The sequence below is a fragment of the Mixophyes fleayi genome, chromosome 1, assembly GCF_038048845.1.
Source record: "Mixophyes fleayi isolate aMixFle1 chromosome 1, aMixFle1.hap1, whole genome shotgun sequence".
Classification (NCBI taxonomy): domain Eukaryota; kingdom Metazoa; phylum Chordata; class Amphibia; order Anura; family Limnodynastidae; genus Mixophyes; species Mixophyes fleayi.
This window is the reverse complement of record NC_134402.1, coordinates 258,164,959-258,187,489: the sequence shown is the minus strand read 5'-3', so window position 1 is coordinate 258,187,489 and position 22,531 is coordinate 258,164,959. Positions and strand designations below refer to the sequence as shown.

At 37.5% G+C, this 22,531-nt stretch overlaps 1 protein-coding gene across 6 annotated transcripts in view; it reads right to left on the bottom strand.

The window, feature by feature from the left end:
* Positions 1-22,531, bottom strand: part of LINGO2 (leucine rich repeat and Ig domain containing 2) — a 1,158,257-nt gene that overhangs the window by 440,629 nt on the left and 695,097 nt on the right. For all 6 annotated transcript variants that reach the window (XM_075209906.1, XM_075209933.1, XM_075209916.1 and 3 more), the window contains one exon: positions 13,911-14,069. The gene's annotated coding sequence lies outside the window, so the exon portion shown is untranslated. The remainder of the gene's footprint in view (positions 1-13,910; positions 14,070-22,531) is intronic.

Below are 22,531 nucleotides of genomic sequence, written 5' to 3'. Positions count from 1 at the left end.
GCAGATGGTAATGAAAAGCGGCAGTCTCGAGGAAGTCACAGCAAAGATGAGATGAGAGTGTAGTGCACGGAGGCAGCGGATAGTAATCAGCTGGCAGTCACGATGTTGAACACAGGCGAGTTGCAAGCAGGAGACTGTAGTGCACAGAGGCAGCGGATAGTAGTCAGCTGGCAGTCACGATGTTGAACACAGGCGAGTTGCAAGCAGGAGACTGTAGTGCACGGAGGCAGCGGATAGAAATCAGCAAACAGACTTGATGAGAAGCAGGTGAGTGAGGTAAAAGCTGGAGTGCACGGAGGCAGCGGATAGCAATGAGCAAACAGTCACATTGATATAAAATAACGTTGAAGTGGTGTAGAAGACTGTAGTGCACGGAGGCAGCGGATAGGAATCAGCAAACAGTCATGATGATACAGTTGATGGTAGAAGTGATATGGAACCACGGTAGTAGAAGTGGTTTGGAAACCACAGGAATCAGCAGCACTGAATACACAGGTAATACAGGAACACCTTCAGAGACTCATGAGGAATGAGACTCCAAGATCAGGCAACGTGGTAGTGACCACAGGTGCTTAATATAGGGAGGTTGCCTGATCTGCCAATTAAGTTAAAGGGGTATACACTGAAGTATAGAAAAGGGCTGCGCATGCGCAGACCCTCAGGATGGTGGACGGCCACGGTTCCTAAATGTCCGGGAAGAGGCACTCACGGTCCGGTGAGTGACACTGAATTAGCCTCTACCCCATCTGATGTGAGGCTATTCTACTTATCCACTACTCTTTCTGTGAAGTAGTTTTTCCTCAAATTTCCTCTGAACCAACTTCTCTCCATTTTCAGTGCATGTCCTCGTGTTCTAGTACTTCTCTTCCTTTGAAGAATGTTTCCCTCATGTACCTTGTTCAGACCCTTGATATATTTGAAATTGTCTATCATGTCCCCCCTTTCCCTTATCTGCTCCAAACTATACATATTAAGTTATTTTATTCTTTCCGGGTAAGTTTTGTGTTGCAGGCCATGCATCATTTTAGTTGCCCTTCTTTGTACAGTTTCTAATGTATGTATATCCTTCTGGAGATATGGCCTCCAGAATTGAATATAGTATTCTAGATGAGGCTGTGCCAAAGACCTATACGGTGGCATTACTACTTCTTTCTTTCTGCTACTGATTCCTCTCCCTATGCAACCAAGCATCTGACTTGCCTTCCTCATTGCTTTGTTGCATTGCTTTCCATCCTTTAAGTTACCTGAAATAGTGACTCCTAGATCCCTTTCCTCCTCAGTAGTTTCCATTATAGTGCCATTAATACTATATTTAGTCTTTGGGTTTTTGAGACCCAAGTGCATGATTTTGCATTTTGTGGCATTACACAGTAGCTGCTACTCTCTTGACCATTCCTCTAGTCTACCTAGATCATCAATCATTTGAATGTGCCCCTCTTGGTGCGTCTACCCTGTTGCATATCTTTGTGTCATCTGCAAAAAGGCATACTTCCCCTTCAATACCATTCACACAGGGCCACCTTAACTACTTTATGGGCCCCCAGGCAATGCAGTGCACCGGGCCTCTAAAAATATATATATATATATATATATATATATATATATATATATATATATGTATATATATATATATATATATATATATATTAGTGTGTGTGTGTGTAAAAAAATATATATGTATGTAAAAAAAAGTGGTTATATATATAATCACTTTTTATATATGTATATATATATATATATATATATATAGATATATATATATATATATATATATAGGGGCCCCCTTAACTTACCTTAAGTGTGATCCCCTTCTCCTTTTTTCTGTGCCGCTGAGTCTCATCTGCGCTCTTCCGTGCTGTGCTCGCAGTGAATGCTGGGCGTTACATCATGCCCAGCATTCACTGCAAGCACAGCACGGAAGAGGGGACCAGAGAGGGAGCCGGATCGCCGCTGACGTGACCGCCAGGTAAGTATTTTCATTTTTATTTTTTTTTCAGGATTTTTTTTTTACAGAGCTGCCTCGGACGGGCCCTCTTGCCCGCAGGGCCCCCGGGCACCTGCCCATTGTGCCCAATGGAAGAGACGGCCCTGCATTCACAATGTCTCCAATAAAGATATTAAGAAGTACAGATCTTTGGGGTACTCCACTGGTAACCATTCCCTCCTGTGAATGTAATACATTTACTATAACTCTCTGTTTTCTATGCTGCAACCAATATCTTATTCATTCCACCATCTTTGAATTCAATACTAAGTTTTCAAGTGTATTTAACAGTCTGCGATGTGGGACAGTGTGAAAAGCCTTACTAAAATCTAAATAAGCTATATCTACAGCCCCTCTTTGATCTATTACTTTAGTCAGCCAGTCAAAAAAGTCAATAAGATTTGTTTCACATGATATTACCCCAGTAAATCCTGCTGTTTGGGATGCTGTAAATTACTGAATTTGAGATATTCTACAACTCTTTCTTTTAAGAGTGTTTCCATCAATTTTCCTACTACTGATTTAAGGCTCACTGGTCTGTAGTTGCTCGGCTCTTCCTTGCTTCCACTTTTGTGTAGTGGGACTACATTCGCTCTTTTCCAGTCCTCTGGGATTACTCCTGTAGCTAGTGACTGTTTGAATAATTCTGTTAATGGTGTTACCAACACCCTTTTAAGCTCTTTTAGTATCCTTGGGTGTATCTCATCTGGCCCCATTGATTTATCCACTTTCAGTTTTCAGAGCTCTGACAGGACATTTTCCTCTGTAAATGTACTTGTATCTACCTCATTTTTATGAGTATACTTGCAACTTAACTACGGTAAAGGATACCAAGATAGCTCAAAAGCATGTAATGCTGGATACTAGGATCAGTAGAATAGATTCAGATACAGGACACCAGAATTAGCTCATAAGCATGTGGAAATGGATACCAAGATCAATAGATAAGATTCAGATAAAGGATACCAGGATTAGTTCAGAAGCATGTGATGCTGGATACTAGAATCAGTAGAATAGAATCTGATACAGGACACAAGGGTTAGCTTAGAATCATGTGACACTGGATACCAGGATCAATAGAAGAGATTCGGATACAGGATACCAGAATTGCAGAATAACAGGACATCAAGATTCTGAGACACCAGGATTCCAGGATATCAGAGTTTCAGGGAGCCAAACAATCCAGCAACCATACAGGTTGCAGGATGTGAAGATGTTGCACTCTCTGGTCTATCCATGTGCCTAAAATAGTTTGGGGGAATAAGGGGGAGTGATAACTAATCAGCCTATGGCTGAATACCTGAGATAATAAAAGACGAGTCTGTGCATAATCAGACACAAATCCAAGGTAGTGCATGCCATCGGAGAGGATGCAGCACATCAGCACCAGAGACAGGTAGAGAAGGCCAGCTAAGAGCTGGACTTCCAGTAGGAAAGGCGAGGGTACAGTGCGTCACATACATCTAATGATTTCCTCACTTTTGTTAGTTTCGCCCATGCTAATGGGCACAGGTTTCAGCTTGTGCTGAATAAAAAGCCACAGGGGAATACAGGGAGAAAAGGTACAGGGGAATAAAGGGAGAAAAGCCAAAGGGGAATACAGGGAGAAAAGGCACAGGGGAATACAGGGAGAAAAGGCACAGGGGAATGAAGAAAGGGGGGTAAAAGGGACTGGGTGATGAAGAAAGGGGGGGAGAAAAAAGGCACAGGAGGATGAATAGGGGCAAAAGCAGCATGGCAGAATGTGATGAAGGGGGTAAAAGTAGCATGGAGGGCGCAGTGCGATCATAAGGGGGCACAGTGTGGTGGTGATGAAGGGGCTGTTTGCAGGGAGGGAAATATGTTTATTTATTAGATGTGAATACTATTATTTTGATTTTGGGGCTGTAGTGAGGCCTAATTTTAAACGTAGGTGCTATATTGATTTAACAGCGGTGCTGCTTGGAGTTTTCTAAATTTCATGTACCCATTTCTTTTCCAAATAGGGCCCCCAATATTCCAGGATCCAGACAAGCAGCAACTGATCTAAAGACACCAGCAGCCACAAGTCAGGTAGGAGAGAGCAGGACAGTCTGCCTATTGTCATGAATTTGGTGGGTGACAGTATCGCTTAGTCAGGATTTGGTCTGACTGTAAGGACAGTTGGGAGGTATGTCCTGCTTCACATTGTACTGCTTGTGAAGGCAGAACTGTGTGCACCTAACAGTAGTGCTCACAGTATTGCCTGTGTATTTGTTGAAAATGTGTCTAGTAACCATATTACATATAGGGGCCCCCCTGTCTTAAGTGCCTAGGGCCCCCCCGAGCCTTAATCCATCTCTGGTTAGCAGGAGAAATCTGATAGTTGCTCCCAGTCCCCGGACAGGACACAGCCTGCAGAGCAAACCGAGGAGCTCTAAATCTCATGAGATTTATTAATCTTGTGAGACTCAGAGCTTCCCTGCTCACTCTACAGGAAGTTCCCATCCTGATGGATGTCAGAAGCGTAGATAAGTACAGTGGACTAGGGTGTTGTAATGTGTTTCTGGGGTGGCGTGATGTGGGTGGGGAGGGCCTGATAAATGTAATGTTTTTTTTATAATGTATATATCAATGCCCCATGTCGACCATGCCTCCAACATAATGTGGCCACGCCCTTTGCGCCGCCACCGCTGCGCAGCATCACCAACAAAGTTGGGCCTGTATGCTTCAAATGCCAGGGCTGATTTTTAGTCCCAGTCCGGTCCTGTGCGTGAGTATACACATTTGTATGCCTGATGCAGAAATACTGGTATGTTTTGAGTTGTAAGCATCTTGCGACTTTACACACATAATTATACATTGTTTACTCATATTTTTGCCCATATGTTCGGATGCAAAAGCATCCCTCTCTGAATGTGGCCCATTGTCTTATCTTGTTCTTGGATTTCAAATTTATCTAAATGTGTGGGAAGTTAGATGTTACAAATTTCTTTACTAAAAGTTCCATATTGATGAACTCATTTAAATCACTAGTACTGTACTGATCATTTACAGAATAAAAGTCGCAAAAATGTCTATAGTAAATCAGTACAGTATCTCTATCTGAATATCACTGATCAATGCATATCCATTATTATGCTTTCATTGAAGATGTATTAGGTTTTAAACATATAGTAGCCTTCATATCTTTTGTTAATGTCAAAGCTTTAAAACTGGTTAATTTGATACATTTTATTGAAGAAGTATTCTTCAATTTAATTTCCCATTCTGTTTTCTAATGACCTCCCTTAGTAATATTTTCATTTTAATGAGGACATATTTTTGCTGAAATTACTTTGGTATTAATATTTTAGATATAGTATGTATTCACAGATGAATGTATGGTGGAGAAAACACTTCTAAATGTAGCTCGATGCTCCTAATGAAGTTATTCCAGCCAGCTTAGATCATATAAAGACACACAGAGGACTAGTGCTATGGCCTTCAAATGATGGTAATTTTTTACATGCCATCACATATTAACTTACTAGCAAATGCCTACTCATATTAAATTTCCTTTGAAGTGCAGGTGAACATCAGCATTGTGGAATAATATTAAAACTGACTCCTGCCTTAAGTTAAAGAAAAAAAAATCACAATTTACCATAGTTATACAGTTAGAACAGTTAAAAAAGTCTGGAGAGTCCATCAAGTTTAACCTTTTGTAAATTCTAGATGTGATGATTCGGAAGAAAGCAAAATAAAACCCAATTTATGGCAGCTAATAATTTATCCTCACAGTGGTCAAATATTGTTTGAATTCCCTGGATCAATCACCCCATGCCATCTAATATTTATAATTAGAAATGCCATTTCTTGCAAAGTGAACAGCAGTAATATAGTGCCAATTGACTGTAAATGTATATGTATCCTAATCAAAAACAAATCACATTCTCAGAATAAAAATGTTGGTTACACAATGAGCAAAAATATAATTTCTTCTAAACAGTAGATAAAACTGTTCTTTAGTTCCAGCTAACAATTAAGATCAGTTAGAAGGAAGAGCAAAGGATTCTCTTTTCTTTAAATATGCTTTAAGTAACGGCACTTCCAATATATGATTCTAAGTTTGTTAACAAGTGATTTGCTCCAGCATTCATTGGGAGCTTTAGAACACCATGTTTTTCTTTCCTAAAATATATCCCTGCATTGCATTTAGTATTTAGATATACGTAAAATAACATATTTGCTAATTGACACAAGTTCCATAATAGCTGAAGAAGTGTTAGTGTTTGTTAGGTATTTCATTTATTTAAATTCTGTAGACTGGGTGTAAGGTCTTAGGACAAGGACCTCATTTTTATGTATTTCTTGCTGTATGAATGCTTATCCTCTATGTGTATTTATTACACATACATACGTGCACAATGGTTGGAACAGTGGAAGGTTTGGGAGAAGACCTCATAAAGTTTAACGAGAGGGGGAAGGTCATATGTGGAGGTGAAATAATTTGGACTGCAGAGGATGAACAGTGCTGTAGTTAAAGGATAAGTGGCAATATTTGTAAATACTTATACGATGCAGTTCACTTGTACGTACTAATTCATCTTTTGTGTGTAGAATTAAGTTGTGTAAGTTTTATATTTCTTCAAAACTTCCTATTAATCTTTAACCCCTAAAGACTAAGGCAGAAAAGTCTGATATTTTGGAGTGACATAACTCCCTTTAACATAAAATAAACACACAAGCAACAAGTTTTGACAAATGAGAATAAGTTTTATTAATAGGAAAGAAACATATGGCAGAGGAGAAAGCAGAAAGGAGGAGAAAGCAGAGGAGAAAGCACAAGCTGCCAGTTAGAACCATTATCGAAATACCATAATGAGGGTCACCTTCCCTCTAGGTATAAATCATCTGAGGGACATTTTCCTCCCAGGAGTGCACCCTTAAAATTATAAGGTATCCATCCACCCTGGCTGACGTAATGCACCAACAAACCCGGCCCTGAGAAAAGTGGCTGTACCCGAACCTAATGCCTGACACTTTGAAGGGACACAGACACTTCAGCTGAATAACCGTGCATCCATATGGTTCTGGCCTCTGGCTGCCAATGCTTTCCAGTCACTTGGGTGCTATAAGAAACCAAGGCCCGCTACCATACTAACCTAACAACATCTCCTCAACCTCCCATAAATGCTTTCAATAAAAAAACTAAACCCTCCTCCATCAAATGCAAACTATCGGGCCTATAAAGATGCGCAAAAGAATATCCGATCCAGGAGTGTTTAACCTGCGTACCATCAATAGACTGCACAATTTACTTTTCTCCGCATTTGCTCTGCCATCAGAAAAATTCCTCGACAGACGCCTAGGAATAATATCAGACAAGCAGATAGCTAAATGAGGTGGTCTTCTGTTATGGGAAACAATTACAACAAAACCAGGTTGAAAGTTCCACCCGCAGTGACCCATCCTGATGGCCACAGTGCAGCGCACCAACTGCCTTCAAAATAAGCACCAAAACCCACTGCTCCCACAGCGTTGGTGAAAAGCTGCAACTTACAGCTGGACAGAGGGGACTCTGGCCACATACGCACCCTGTTAAACTCACACAGAAACACCGTCTATACTCCTAAGTCTTCACATATTTCCAGAGACAAGTAAAGAGGCTTAGTGTAACCTGCGGTACCCCCTTCAAGCGTTCAACAGAAGACCCAGCCCAAGGGATTCATCCTGCAGGCATAATTAAAGAGACTCAAAATGGATTGACCTGCCTCAATGTCACTCAGATAGAACCCTGCGCCTCCATAATCATCTAAATGCTACAAATAAAAATATACTGTATATACTCGAGTATAAGTCGACCCGAATATAAGCCGAGGCACCTAATTTTACTACATAAAACTGGGAAAAGTTATTGACTCGAGTATAAGCCTAGGGTGGAAAAGAGCGCTAATTTAAAAACCTAAATAAAAATGATAGGTTCAATCTATGAAATCATTTTTAGCTAAACCATAAATAACAGTAGATGACAAGGAACATTCATAAATGATTATAAAATCATTGGCATTGGGTACAACCTAACCTAAATAAAGGGGTATATAAGGGGTAGGGATATAAATGTATGAACATGGTGGCTGTATTGTTTGTTCATTATGTAATTGCACTGTAAATTAAAAAAAGGAGAGAGAGAGAGAGAGAGAGAGAGAGAGAGATTTTTTCACTTACCCGGCAGTGGAACGCATATGCGTTCCAACAACAGGAAGTTCGGCATTTGGAACGCAAGTTTGCGTTCCAAATGCCGAACTTCCTGTGTTGGAACGCATATGCAGAAGTTGAAGCCGAGGGACCGGACACCAGGTAAGTTCACCCGTGTATAAGCTAAGTGCCCTTTTTCAGCATACAAAAGTATGCTGAAAAACTCGGCTTATACACGAGTATATACGGTATGTAGGCATAGAGATAGAGACTATATATGCATCATTAGATATTAATGTAATATTGTATGTATTATTTATATTAGCGCCGTGCCTATATATATGTCTCTGTGTAACATTTAGATTTTAACTCATTGGTGGATCAGAGTTTTTATATAGGTGGCTGCTGTCATTTTCTGTATATTTTGAGGTTTTGCACTGGAGACACCTTTTCTGTTTTTCTTTGTACCTCTGTAATCATCGTCTGAAGCTTATCCACCTTATCAGCAACAGAATATTCAGGCGACACAACATCATCAGGAGTAATATCATGCGTCACCCACCGGCTGTGGACAGCCAGATGCAAACCCGCTAGGCCCCAATAGCACAGGAGGAGGCATCATTAGCTCAGGAGGAACCCCAACTGGAGAGGCAGACAGTGGTAGAGCTAATGAAGGGGATGCCATCACCCTTTTTCCCCCCACAGAGCCAGTAGGCAATGAGGGAGGAAGCAGTGGAGTTATCAGCTAAATGGCCAGCAAGATCTAAAGAAGCAGAGTTACAAACAAGCTCTTACCTCTCACAGTGAAGGCACTGCTAGCAAGAACAGGGGAGGAGGATGGTGAAAAACGTTATTAAAATGTATTAGGGACTCTGCAGGTGGAGCAATCCCATTGGAGGGAGCAGACTGGGTGCAAGCAGGACTTGCTCCCCCCTCATGTGCCATGGCTATGGACAGGCTCATTAATTGCCCTATAGCAACAGAGAGCCTGCCGCGACTTATGCGCATACACTCTGAGGCAGGCGAGTGTACAGAATAGGGACACCACAATGCCGTCCTTACAGTATGACCGCGTAAGACAGACAGTGGACACGCGGTGATGCCACAACCACTGCACTGGAGGCGCTGGGGAGCTAGTGACCACACAGTCGTATGGCCAGAGCTGGCGCCAGCAGAAGTAGACATCGCAGGGCAAGAACTGTGGTTGGCTGAAGCTGGCAGGGGTTTAAGCAAAAGGCAGAGAACGGTTAGGAGAAAAAAGGCACAGGGGAACAAATGAGCAGGGAACAAAGCAAATGAAAAGGCACAAAATTGAAAAAAAAAAATAAAGATGCAAGAATCGGCAGATGTGAGAGACAAAACATTAGGCGCTAATGGATATATTAGGGTGCTTCTCTTAACCGTTGTTACACCATTTAGTAGGTACTGTGCCAGCTCTATCATCGGAAAACAACAAATCAACATACAAAGGAATTCTGGCTAAATTCACATTCAAAATATATGAAGGAAATATGAGATTATATATTTGGAATGTGAATTTCACCTTTATACTTGCCACATTAACCCTTTCATGTATAGGAGCCTATACCAAACTTAACCCAAACCTCTTTTTAATCTCCTTCAGACTGATGACCAACATTCTGTTGTAATTATCTTCCAAGTTACCACCAAATAAATTAAACTGGAGTAAAAGTGTAGGTAGCTAGTGTAGGTAGTGCATTTACCATCAGTTTACCACCAACGTTGCTTCACTTTCTGTTTCTGTTACTTTTGAAGAATAACCCACCTTTACTGAAGTGTAAATATGTGCTTATTTTTCTTTTCTCTTGGATGAAGCAAAATATATGTTTAGTATTGTACCCGAGGTACAGTTGTTACCATACAGCAGATCTTTTGTAGCATCTTTGGACAACGGTTTTAAACAAATTTGCCTGGAAGACAGCTTGGCTCACTGTGAGAATAACGCTATGCTATAGTCAATGGGTGTTCCTGGAAATTCTACAAGTTCCAGATCACATGACTTACTATATTTATATATATATATAGTTCACACTTCCATGCAGACATGGCAAGCAAGTGTCAGCATCGTTCAAGTGAGCAAAATGGGGCATGACAAAGTGTTAAGATAAGCCATACATTACCCTTTGAACATCATTAAATTTGTTACATAGTTGAGACAAAAAAAGCCATTTGACTGTTAAAACTATCAGCCTATAAAAATATTACAACACAACTTAGCTGTTATTGCCTAATTATCACCTTACAGTGCAACTAAGGTAATATAAAAATGAACAATCAGCTGTCAGCAGTTTGAACATTTAATTGAAAGGTCACAATTTACAGAATGATTGTAAAAAGAAAAAATGTCAAATAACTAATTGCACCATCATTCCTAATTCTTTTACTCACCTTTTCCATAATCGTGATGATAATCATAGACTGTATTTATTGCAATTAAACTTTAAAAATAGATTTCATCAATATACATTTCACTAAATTATGGTGGTAACCATGAACAATTCTCTGAGCATTGTTCTTTATAACAGCCTCTAGAGGATAGATTTATAAAAGGGTGTAATATCTTCATTAGAACACCTATTACTAAACACTTGGGGCCTTATTGTTTTTGGGAAGTAACAGAGATTTTGTACCTATAATCCACACAATCACTCTGCGCATGCCCAGAACCAGACCATACACCACAGAATGCAGCAACGTTCAATTCATCTTCGAGCGCAAAGGACACTTATCTTTTAATATGGTGTCATTAAGGGCCATCATATTAACATGGAACACTAATTTTAGATATTTTTTCATTTTCTGTGCGTTCTTTTGTGAGTTTGTATTCCTTGTATGTATTGTACGTATCCTGCAGTGTCCTGCTTACTAGAGCAGAGCAGACCTACCCCCATATTCATCACCATATGTGTCTTTACATCCGCACCTTGTTGAATCGTATACCCGATTCATGTGCATTTTTAAAAAAAATGCACATTACGTTTAGTATGTGTGCCTCAATCAATCAGGCCCTTAATGTATTGAAGCATTCTTAAGTTATTCTGGTATTCTATTATTTTTTATAAAAAAAAGAGGTTTGAATTGGCCATTCAAGTTAGGGAAACATCCACTGGTGGCAACAAATATGACTCAACAACTACAGCAATTTTGATACAAAAAAAGCAGAGTAAACATTATTGCCCTCTGATATAATAACATTATTAACCAAATATGTCCTTTGTTATATTTATGGTATAATATATGGTATAATATATAGTTTTTACATAAACCATGTCTTTCAAACTCCACATTAAGCCCTTTTAACTGAATGAATTAAAGGCGCTGCATACCATAGTGTGACAATGAAATTGGCAGAGAGGCAGTGGTCGAAGTGGAAATTTAGAAGTGGCAGAATGGAAAATGTAAGTCAATGGACTTTGATAGTTTTACAATGAAAGCAATAGGAGAAGTGGTGGTATGGCATAACACTGTATACACCCCCACTTCGACCACAGCATACAGGAATACTATTAATACAGGAATACTTACTTAACTTAATTAAGAAAGATGACACATAATCACTTTGTTATGAAATATCCTTAATCCTGCCAATCCCATTTGACAAGAGACTTGGGGGTATATTTACTAAACTGCGGGTTTGAAAAAGTGGAGCTGTTGCCTATAGCAAACAATCAAATTCTAGCTATCATTTTATAGAGTGTACCAGATAAGTAACTAGAATCTGATTGGTTGCTACAGGCACCATTTCCACTTTTTCAATACCGCAATTTAGTAAATATACCGCTTAGAGTGGACAATATTTGATTACAGATGGGTGTGTAAACATCCTTACATTAAAGCTGAAGGTACAGACACCTAGTCTAATGACCTTCCATGCAATAGTTCATTTGGCAAAAACAGTAGTTGTAATAACTGTTTCAGCCTATTTTAAGTATGATAATTGTAATCTCTTTGGCCAAATGTAATCCCTTACGTCAATGTTGTTAATTTTTCAAGGGGAAATGTAAAAATGTCACATAAGAGAATCTATAAAGCTTTTTAATGTAACTTGGAGGAAGAAAATGAACCCCGTACTGATGGACAGATTAACCCCATTAACCCCATACCGATGGATAGATTAACCCCATACCGATGGCTTAATTAACCCCAAACCATTAGATAGATTAACCCCATTAACTCCATACCAATGGATAGATTAACACCATTAACCCCATACCGATGGATAGATTTTTGCAAAGGATGAACATGTTGTAACTTGGTCCTTCAGGTTATGGAGGCATCCTATCTTCAGGTCTATAAATAGTGATATGAAAGGTTATTTTATCATTTGGTTTTGTATTCAACTTATTTCTAACTGGCACCATCATCAGGCTAAATTTCTTGCACTCTCAGCTTGTTTCTACACTACCAATCTTGTTTCAAAGTCTCAACTCCTGTACAAAATACTTCCATTTTAAGGGGCGGATTTCTAGAACTTATTTTAGAATACAGAGAATGCCTCATCCTATTAGAGCTAGGCACAGGCTTCTTGGAGAGTAATGCAAATTAAATCTGCCTCCTAGTTGGGTATCAAGTAATACTTGTTAAATGTGACAATGCACATTTTAGAGAATATCATTTGTTAGTGTCAAAGCAAAGAAAAATAATCATTTGAGCCATAGTAAAATGATACATATTTACCTAGCACATGGAAGTGACCACTGCCTAAAAATGATTGTCCTGCATTAAACTCTAAAACTCCCATATGGTTTCATAGATTTCATATAAGAACATATGAAGTAAGTTCTGAGCACTTTAATGACAAGGTTTGGTGTAAATAATAGTAATACAACTATATTCCTGAGAATCTGAGAAGAAATAATTAAGCTTACAATTTTATTTTTACAATATTATTCAAACTGTTGCTTGCTTTAATTGAAATCTGAAGTGTTGTAAAGTTTGTTATAATTGTATAGTATGACATTTAAAGATCAATAAGCTTTCAGAAATTCAGCTTTCAGAAATTTATTTAAAACCACCAAGAAGTCAATAAAGAGATGTGCTGGACAATTAGATCGTGTCTATTTTGTATTTAGTTCATCATGCAAAAACAAAACGTTCTGTGCTCCTGGCAATTGATGGCTTTTTTTAATTTAGACCATAATGCTATTAATGAATATATAGGAAGTAGGAAACCAGTACACCAACCAGTTGATAATTTAAGTAGTGAACCCAAGCTAAAATATCTCTGGAAATGTCACATTAGAACACTTTGGCGTAAATTTATCAAGCTCTGATTTTCCGGTGGGTTTGAAAAGTGGAGATGTTGCCTATAGCAACCAATCAGAATCTAGTTATCTTTTTTTTAGTACATTCTATAAAATGATAGCTAGAATCTGATTGGTTGATATAGGCAACATATCCACTTTTCAAATCCACCGGAAACTCGCAGTTTGTGTCATTCGACAAGTGAGAATGCTCTGATATCATATAGTATAAGTTGAGCCTAGTATTAGCTTAGGCAGAAAACTGTAATAATTGATATAATCTAATTTAATGTAAAAGGTAAATTTATTGAATCTAAACCAACACATCTAAATAGACACGTGCCATGGAATTACTACACATTAGTAAGGTTCACAATAATATGCATGGTTTTAGCACAGTATTTCATTAGAAAAGTGTGTGTGTGTGTATGTGTGTGTTTAAATTTCACGATGATCTGTGAAATTTCTGAATATGGTGTCAATTATAAATACTAACATAATAATACAAATATAAGTGTACTTACCTATTACGTTTATTCTAAAAATCCCCTCCCTCTTTTCGATAAAACAAAGCTCTTGGCCACTGGGTGAAATCAAAGCACAAGACTTGATCATGATAATGCCAGCTTGTCAAGGACAGATACATCACTCATGGCTCCCCTCTCAAACTCGTCAAAAGGAATCTGCAATAAGAGCACATTCACTCATTATAATTGAAAACTACTTGACTGTAGCAAAAGAGAAATGACCCCCAATTATCAAGACCATCATTCATAAGACAACGTATGGACAAATAAGAAATGTCCCTTGCTATGCTGATAATCAACAGATGCTTTGTAGTTTTGCCCAAATTGTTTTTCAACAGGGTCATGATTCAGAAATGACTTATCAAGTTAGACAAAGCACTTCCGCAATGAGTAACATTGATATTTATATAGAACAAATGCGCCAGTACAAAAAAGGCTTCTTATAAATTATACAATGGATAAACACAGCACATTAAGTTTACATTCTTGCTTTTATTCTTAATGTATCTGTAATGAATACAAACGTAGCCAAGACAATGCATTATCAAGAAGGACATTACACAGATGTATTGCCACAGTTACTATTCCCATAGTCTTTGGTTGTAATCATGAGAACATCTTTACAGATTTCCATCACCCATATTCTTGTTCCAATTGAACTGTGACAACTTAAACTTGAAACATGTTTAATACAATGTTTATTATTGAGTTTACGAGCAGCCTGCAAGGAAGATGGACATTGCTAATGAGAACACAATTAAGCAGAATACAGTACCTTTTGTTTCACAGTTTTAATCCGATCAGCATTAACAAGGAGCATAATAATTAGAATAAAGTTCTTTTTGCATGCATTAAGTCCCTTTTTGACACTTGCATTGCATCCAAATATTCAATTTCTCTTTAGCTTAATTAATTGAAAGCAAATGGAGTAGGTTCTGGTGCACTTTGGAAAACTTTTTGTACAATCTAACATCACACCTTGTATTTTAATAACTAAACCTGGGACATAATTAATAAGTATGTTTTAAAGGGAGGTACGTCACAATTTTTCAAAATCTAAATTGGGCAAAGTTTAAACAATATTGACAATTGATGTAACAGATAAGTAGTTTAAAATACAAATTAATCTGCATAATAGGTTTCAAGTGTTTATTAGTTAAGCTCTTTCACTCAACATCCTTAAAAGTATCTAAAGCAAACTAATTACTTTACTTGAACTGTGTAGGAATATCCATTGCAGATACTCAAAATGTTGCAGCAATCTTAATATTGTACAGTGCGCTCACAGCAGGATGATAGAACGGAAGCACCACAATGACGATGGGGAGTGCTTTAGATGGTCATTATAAATACGCTTGCTGCATGGTGAGAGGCACAAGGCCAAAGACTTAATGAGAAATTTTTCATGGCCATTAAAGCTAAACCCTACCGAGTTGTAATGCATCTATAACAACATATTTATTGGTTTACTTGCTAATTTTAAAATAATGTGGAGCTTTTTGTACTTCAAAAATATATTTCCTGAACAGAGACAATGATGTAAGGTTTGCCAAGACAATAAGAATGTTTTGGAAAATTCAGGTTGAGACTTGACAAAAAAAAAATCCCTTTATAGCCAGCTTGTAAAACAAGCACAGTTTAATTTTCTCAGCAATTTTGTTAGAAAATGTATTCGCTTTGTTTAAGTCAACAAACAGGTGTATGAAATGCGAGGTGTTTTTCATGCCTAAATTATGTAGTCGTAAATGTACAGAAGTAGTGAAAGTTATTTTATAAGAGAGGTTACATCTGCATATGTTAAATACCATCTGTTCAGGTAGAGACACTACATTGGATTTGCATTTTTTGTTTAAGGCATGGACATAGGTGAAATATTGAGAGGAAGATGGTAATTATCTGTAAACTCTGAAGCACTTGATGGCTTATGGGGGTTTACAGGTGTTCGGCTTGCCCCCAATACTGGGGGGCAAGCCGGACACTATATAATAAATAAACTCTAACTTTTTGGGGTATGGAAATTGGCTACACTGATCTAAATGTACATAATGATATGTATACTGTTGTGATATAGTTATTCAAATTTCCTTAATAACTTAAGGATAAAATGTAAGATTATACAGATTTTTACAGGATACTTCAAATTAATTTTGTCTGTTTGTTTGCTTGAACTATATGTACTCACATGTCTATGTGTTTATATGAAATATTTTAGCTACATTCTGTTCTTAATATCATTGTGTTTGTATGTAATAATCACACTTGCTTTTAATATATGGCACAAATTCATTCTTATACAGGTCAAGCAAAATGTGTTATTTATATGGGGCAGAGGAATTTGTGCTTGCACCCCTGATGAAATGCTATGTTAACATGAAACTGGTTCATTTGGAGTTCCCTTTTCAATTTTTTTCTCCAGTCTATGCAAAAAAGTATACTTATTTTTTACATTCTTCATACTCAAGTATTACTGGAAAAGAGAAATAATTGTACTATTGCTTTAATGCTGACTTCACCACTGATGCAAAAATTATTATTCTGATCATCAATAGTGATTACATATCTGGAGTAATTATTCCTGTTTGGCCTGAAAATGCTCAAGTTGCCCAAGACACATGGGAATACAGAATACAGGTATTCTACTCCATGTTATTCTGTGGTTCAAGAAAGGTAAAAAAAATTGAACTATAAATGATAATTGCTTGTATACAGGGTTGGACTGGCCCAGCAGGGTATAAGGAAAAACTCCTTGTGGATCTGTTTGTGTTACCTGCCCCCAGGGATTTTGCAGTCCTGGAAATCCTACCAATTTAGTTAACTGAGCACTGTCCAAACAAGGATTTTACCCACTTTCAATTTTTGACCTTCTCCAACATTTTGTTCACAGACTATATGAGATGTTTGCAAGCTTTAATTTTAATATCCAGGCTGGCAGGGTGGATACATTTTTGTACCTTGGTAAGATCTACCACAGCCCACCTCCTACAGAAAGAGAGCAGAACCAACTCTAACATATCTACCATGAGTGCTGGGTGTGACGTGCACCCTGTGCTGGTCCCTTGACTTATGTGTTCCCTGAAGCCATTGTGAAACAACCACTGAGGGATTGGATATTTCCCTGCAGCTGCTGGCCCTGAGGCTGCCCTAAACTAAGAATGGAGTTAAGGATAATCAGCTATTCCGATAATCAGGAAGGTTAAATTAATTTACAAGCATTATAATGTATATGTAGAAAACATCATAATATATGTGCTATTTATGTGTATATAACATGCATATATATTTCACATACAATATGTATGGTACTAATTCCTATTTTTTATTGTGATTTTTTATTTATTTACTTATTTATCTAACTTAATGTAGTGTAGGGGAACACAATAGTTACCATTACATACAAAATGTAAGGATACAGATATATTGTACAGTATAGTCATCGATTGAATAATATATTTAGAACTCCACTTAAGAAGAAGTGGAACATTACTTAAGTTTGAGTTAGAATATATATATATAAAATCACACACGTACGCACACTATATGGATACAAGTGTGAGCTTAACACATAATTAAGAGTTCAAAACTGTTTGTATGTATTATATGTAGGCTATGTCAACAGAAAAATGTGTCAAAAAGTAACAATGGAAAGCTATAAATGAAAAGCCAGTGTTTGTCTCTTTGGTAGTATCCATTTAAAAAATATTTTACACATGGGAACTCCCATCTCTTGTGTTCATGTGTTTATCCAGAAAGGTTAACAAAAATGTATACATTTATTTTTAACAGTATTAAAAGTATTTGCTGTTGTAGCTCTTTTTTTGGTGGTTGAGGTCCTTGCAAGAGAAGCTGCTGACTCATTTTTGTATTATTACTGTTGGGACTGTAATTACATTGGAGTTGTAGGGATGCACAATAGGATTTATTAGCTGTGTGTTACTGTGCTATACATCAAAATCACAATTTGAGATGCATTTGATGCTGCAATCTTCCTGGCACACTTTGAATGGAACCTCCCTGTCATGTCAAACTTGTGACTCATTTAACATTTAATAACTTTAAAAGAAATTCTTAAAAAAATAGTTTTTTTATTTACAACTGAAGTTTGTTCAAATATTTAAATTTTTGACTCAATATTTGATCTATTACTTTCTTCTCTCAGTTTCATGGTAGGTTTATCCAGCATCATAGCTTACTGGTTGATTTAATATACTTATATATAATATGTACATTATATACATTATAATATAATAAGACAAAGGTGCTAGTTACTTTCCTGTCTGATTAAAACATTACCTGTGCCTTAGCTTACTGACTATTCTTATCACACACCATTATACCAGCTGTTACACAGTCTTGGCTATAAAACACAACAGAATTAGAAGCCTCACATAACAGTTTTCCAGGTGAGATAATTCACAAGCCCTTCAGTTTATTAGCAGTTCATAACATCCAACTTTATAGCAGTTTTTACATATGGTTGTTCTTCCCACGAGGTGAGATCCTTGTCACAATCCTAGGAACAGCAGGAACAAGATTCTCATCATGCTTATGGCCCTTAGAATGGCCACCTTCCCAAGTGCTCTGATCAGTGACTGCTCTGCAATTAATGCAATAACTTGCTTTGATGCAATAACTGTAGTGTCTTGACTGACAGCATGAGAGGCATAGGGATAGGAGAGAAAACAATCTTCTTCTACTGTCCCTATTCATCTCCCCATGCCAGGAACTGTGCTTGCTCCTGAAGCCAGCTGGTGGTAGTTAGAGTAACCGAGAGAGGGAGATTGGCAGTGTACAAGTGCTGCCTCAGGTGGCAGAAGCCAGCAACTTTGATTATGAAGATTGAAAAGCAAAATATACTTTTACCCTAGTAAAAATGCATCCTTAAAAAACCCGTGAAGTATATATTAAAAGGGGTTGGGTACTAAACAACGAGGTCGTAAACCCTGACTGCAATTAGGCCTACATGAAAACAGCGAAGGAGGGCATACCGATAGTGGCTTCCCCCAAGAGCTTGCAAAACAGACTTCACATAAACGCTGTGCAGAAAGAGTCTGTCCGGGCGAAATGACGTAAGTAAACAGAACGACACTATCATAATAGCTATTACGCTGTTCATTTAAGGAGGTGCCGGGTGTAACACTATTACAATGGTTTTTTTTTTCAAAGCATTCTTCATTGTACTGGCGCTACACCTGGCATCTCCTTAAATGAACAGCATAATAGCAATAATGACAGTGTCCCGCTGTATACTTACGTCATTTTGCCCAGATGGCCGCTTCATGGGCTGCATTTATGTGAAGTCTGTTTTGCAAGCTGTCGGGGGAAACCACAATCGGTATTCCATTCATCGCTGTTCTCATGTAGGCCTAATTGCTGTTGAGGTTTAGGTAGTCGGGGATGTGACTACCTCCAATTAAAAGGTTATACCATTTATTCTAAGTAGAATAATTGGACTAATGAAAACTTTATTTCTCAATGTTGAGGATATAGAGGGATTTTTTTTAGTTAGAAAAGAAACAGTGAGGCCATTAAATAGAGTGATGACACTTTACAGTAATCAGTTCTATAGACTCAGCTGATGACTGCTAAAGCAGGGAGACAACATGTGCGGGATCCACCTGCAAACGCAGCAACCAGCACCAAGCTATACCAGGCTGAAATGGTCACAATATAACAGGGAGATTTGCAGAACCCCTGCTATAATGCGAATCCCGCCCCAGCCCGCTCAGCATGGGATGGCATTCCCTTGGTCAAACCAGATATGTGATGAATAGCATGGAGGCTTTTCCTGCTACACTTGGGCACTTCCAGGTAATTGTTAGCCATTGACAATTTCGGGATGCTGGTGCTTGTAGAAGTACAAGTGTCAGCAATCCCTATGACTGCTATAGCTGGAATAAGTAATTTAATTAAAGTATCTAATAGTAAAAGAAAACACACACACTGAATGTTGTAATATTATAATTAATTCTCTTTATGAATCTACCTCTTTATTAGTCTCCTAAATTTAAAAATCTTCTTCCTTTGGTCAACTCTCAGCTCCCCACACTGGATTATCAGGCTGTTACTGACATCAGGAGTTCAGTGATTCAAGTGTACCCACCTACTGTGCAAAATAGAACTACATGAAGTAGAACCTCCAGGATTCTCTAGGGCATGATTATAATACTTCTATCACTTTCCCAAATGCCTTAAAGGCAATATATTCCTATATTGTCAATGCTGATACAATCACTACATCTCCCACATCCTGCAGTATTACTGTCTCAATTCATATTTTATTTATAAAAAAAATATTTAGGGGAAAATAAAATATCTATCAACTTGAAATTGCTGCCTGCTATTACAAACAATCAAATGCTTAGTTGTAAAAGAAGTAAGTGCTATGCTAGCAGAAAACAAACATGAATTAAAAGTATAGATTAGATCAATATATATTGTAATGGTCACTGGAGTAGGAAATTCATTACATGGGTTTGTAGTAAACAGGTCAAGGCTATTAAAAGTTGAATAATATGAAATTTCTCTGAGATATAATACTGATAAGACTCCACCATAGTTAGACCAATGTCAAAGCTTTCAATTCTTTGGAGCTAATAAAACAGATAGCATGATCTTTGCAGCAGCATATTATTGAACAATATATATCCCACTTCGAAATATGTGTCACAGCACATAGCTTGCTAGGCTTCAAAGTGACCTTGCCTTTTTATAATCCTTTTATCAGAAATACCTTCTGACATTCCATTATTGCAGCCGGGCTGAATTATCTACTTTATTCTGCAAATAAATAGTTTTTTATACAACGCAAATGTAACAAATCAATACACATGTTTGAGCATACTTTATGTGAAGAACATCAAAAATGTCTAAGGGTATTTAAATTTATTTTTAATATACTGTATATGTTTTTCTTCTTCAGAGTGATGTTATAATAATATATTTTAGCCATGTCAAAGAGGTTTTACTTCATTAATGAATACCTTTCTATTAATAATTAGATGATCTACAAATTATTGTTTTTATTTTATCTGGTGCCTTATGGCAGAAGCATGACGCTTAATTCTGAATTCAAGAGTAGTTTGAAAAATCACCCTATCCAACTCCCCCCCATGCAGCCATTTTTCATTTCACCCTGTTGTTTCGTCTCACAGAGAGAGAGGTGATACGAAACCTCAAACATGAATCCTTGTGCTTTCTATTCGACCGTGTTACCACACCTCTTTTCAGGCTCTGTTTTAAGACAAACCAACAGCACTCCCATGGTTAATGTAAAACGACAAACTTAAAATAATAGAATGTCGTCCATTAAATCTTTGGGAGATTGGTGGAATATGACATAGAACACAAAAATGTTTATATTCTATGTAGTACAAGTTATAAAAACTTAAATGTAGGAGTTGATGTACATTTAGGCTTAGAACTTAGACATGGGTTATGATTTTGGTAATTTTAGGTCTACGTTTAAAGTCTGGACCTGGTTTAATTTATGAGTGTGGGTGTTAGCTAATATGACTGTGACTAAAAAATGGTGTTCTTGTTAATTTAATTTATCGATTTAAGATTGATCAAAAATAATTTTTATTTAAGTTCAGTAAGCAATCAACTCCTAGAGGTGGGGCATCTCATTGCTAAATATATATTATCCATGTCATGTTACTTACAACCAATAATAGAATAAACTATCTAGTAGATGGACACACTTGTTACGAAGCGCAGAGCTGCAAGAAGAATGCAGATTCTATAGTTCCGCTAGTTTTCAATAATGACCTTGTGTGTGATTAGACCATTCAGTTAAATGGATCGACAGGGCAGGTACCACCATTAGGCAAAACTAGAGGGTTGCCTAGGGCACTCATACATTGTTTTCATGCATCTGCAGACTGCTGAAATGATGTATAGTATGGTATAGTGCTTCTCTATGATGTCACAGCCAAGTGCCACACTCCTAGTCAGAGGAACCAAGGATGCCACCTCCACTCCCTGCCGGTCAAGATAAGAAGCAGCAAGGGTGGGAGATGAAAGCTGAAGTGGATGCACCGCTTACGAGAGTGCGTGTGTGTGTGGAGGGGGGAAGGGGGGCTGTGTAGGGCATACTCAGAGCTTGCATTGACCCTATGGATGGAGTAGTGTAATATGGAAAATATAGCAATGTCATGATAGAATTCAATTACAAATATTTTATATTTTTGTAACATCTTTAAATACACCAGTTAATATTAGTAATAATAAAACAATATTGGGTACTAACAAACAGACGAGAAGGTAAGCTTATAATATATATTTAGAGTATGATGATAATTGTAGGTTCAGGTGGTATCTATTTTTCTCATTGCTTTTGATTCAGGGCATCATGCATATATTATATCAAATTATATGACAAAGATGTTCCCTTTCTTTCCATAAAAATGCTATTATTATTCTCATTAACGAAGTGTATCAGTGCTCCTTAAAGTGACTGCAGAGGGATGTGCTCAGTGATCATGTGACATTCCTCCCCATGCAGCAGCAACTAATTACATTTTTCTCTTTTGTTTTTGCGAATTTAATAACTAATAAGTTCCCAAATAAATAACACACCTGTTTATTTTTATATTGTAAAATAATCAGAATATAATAAA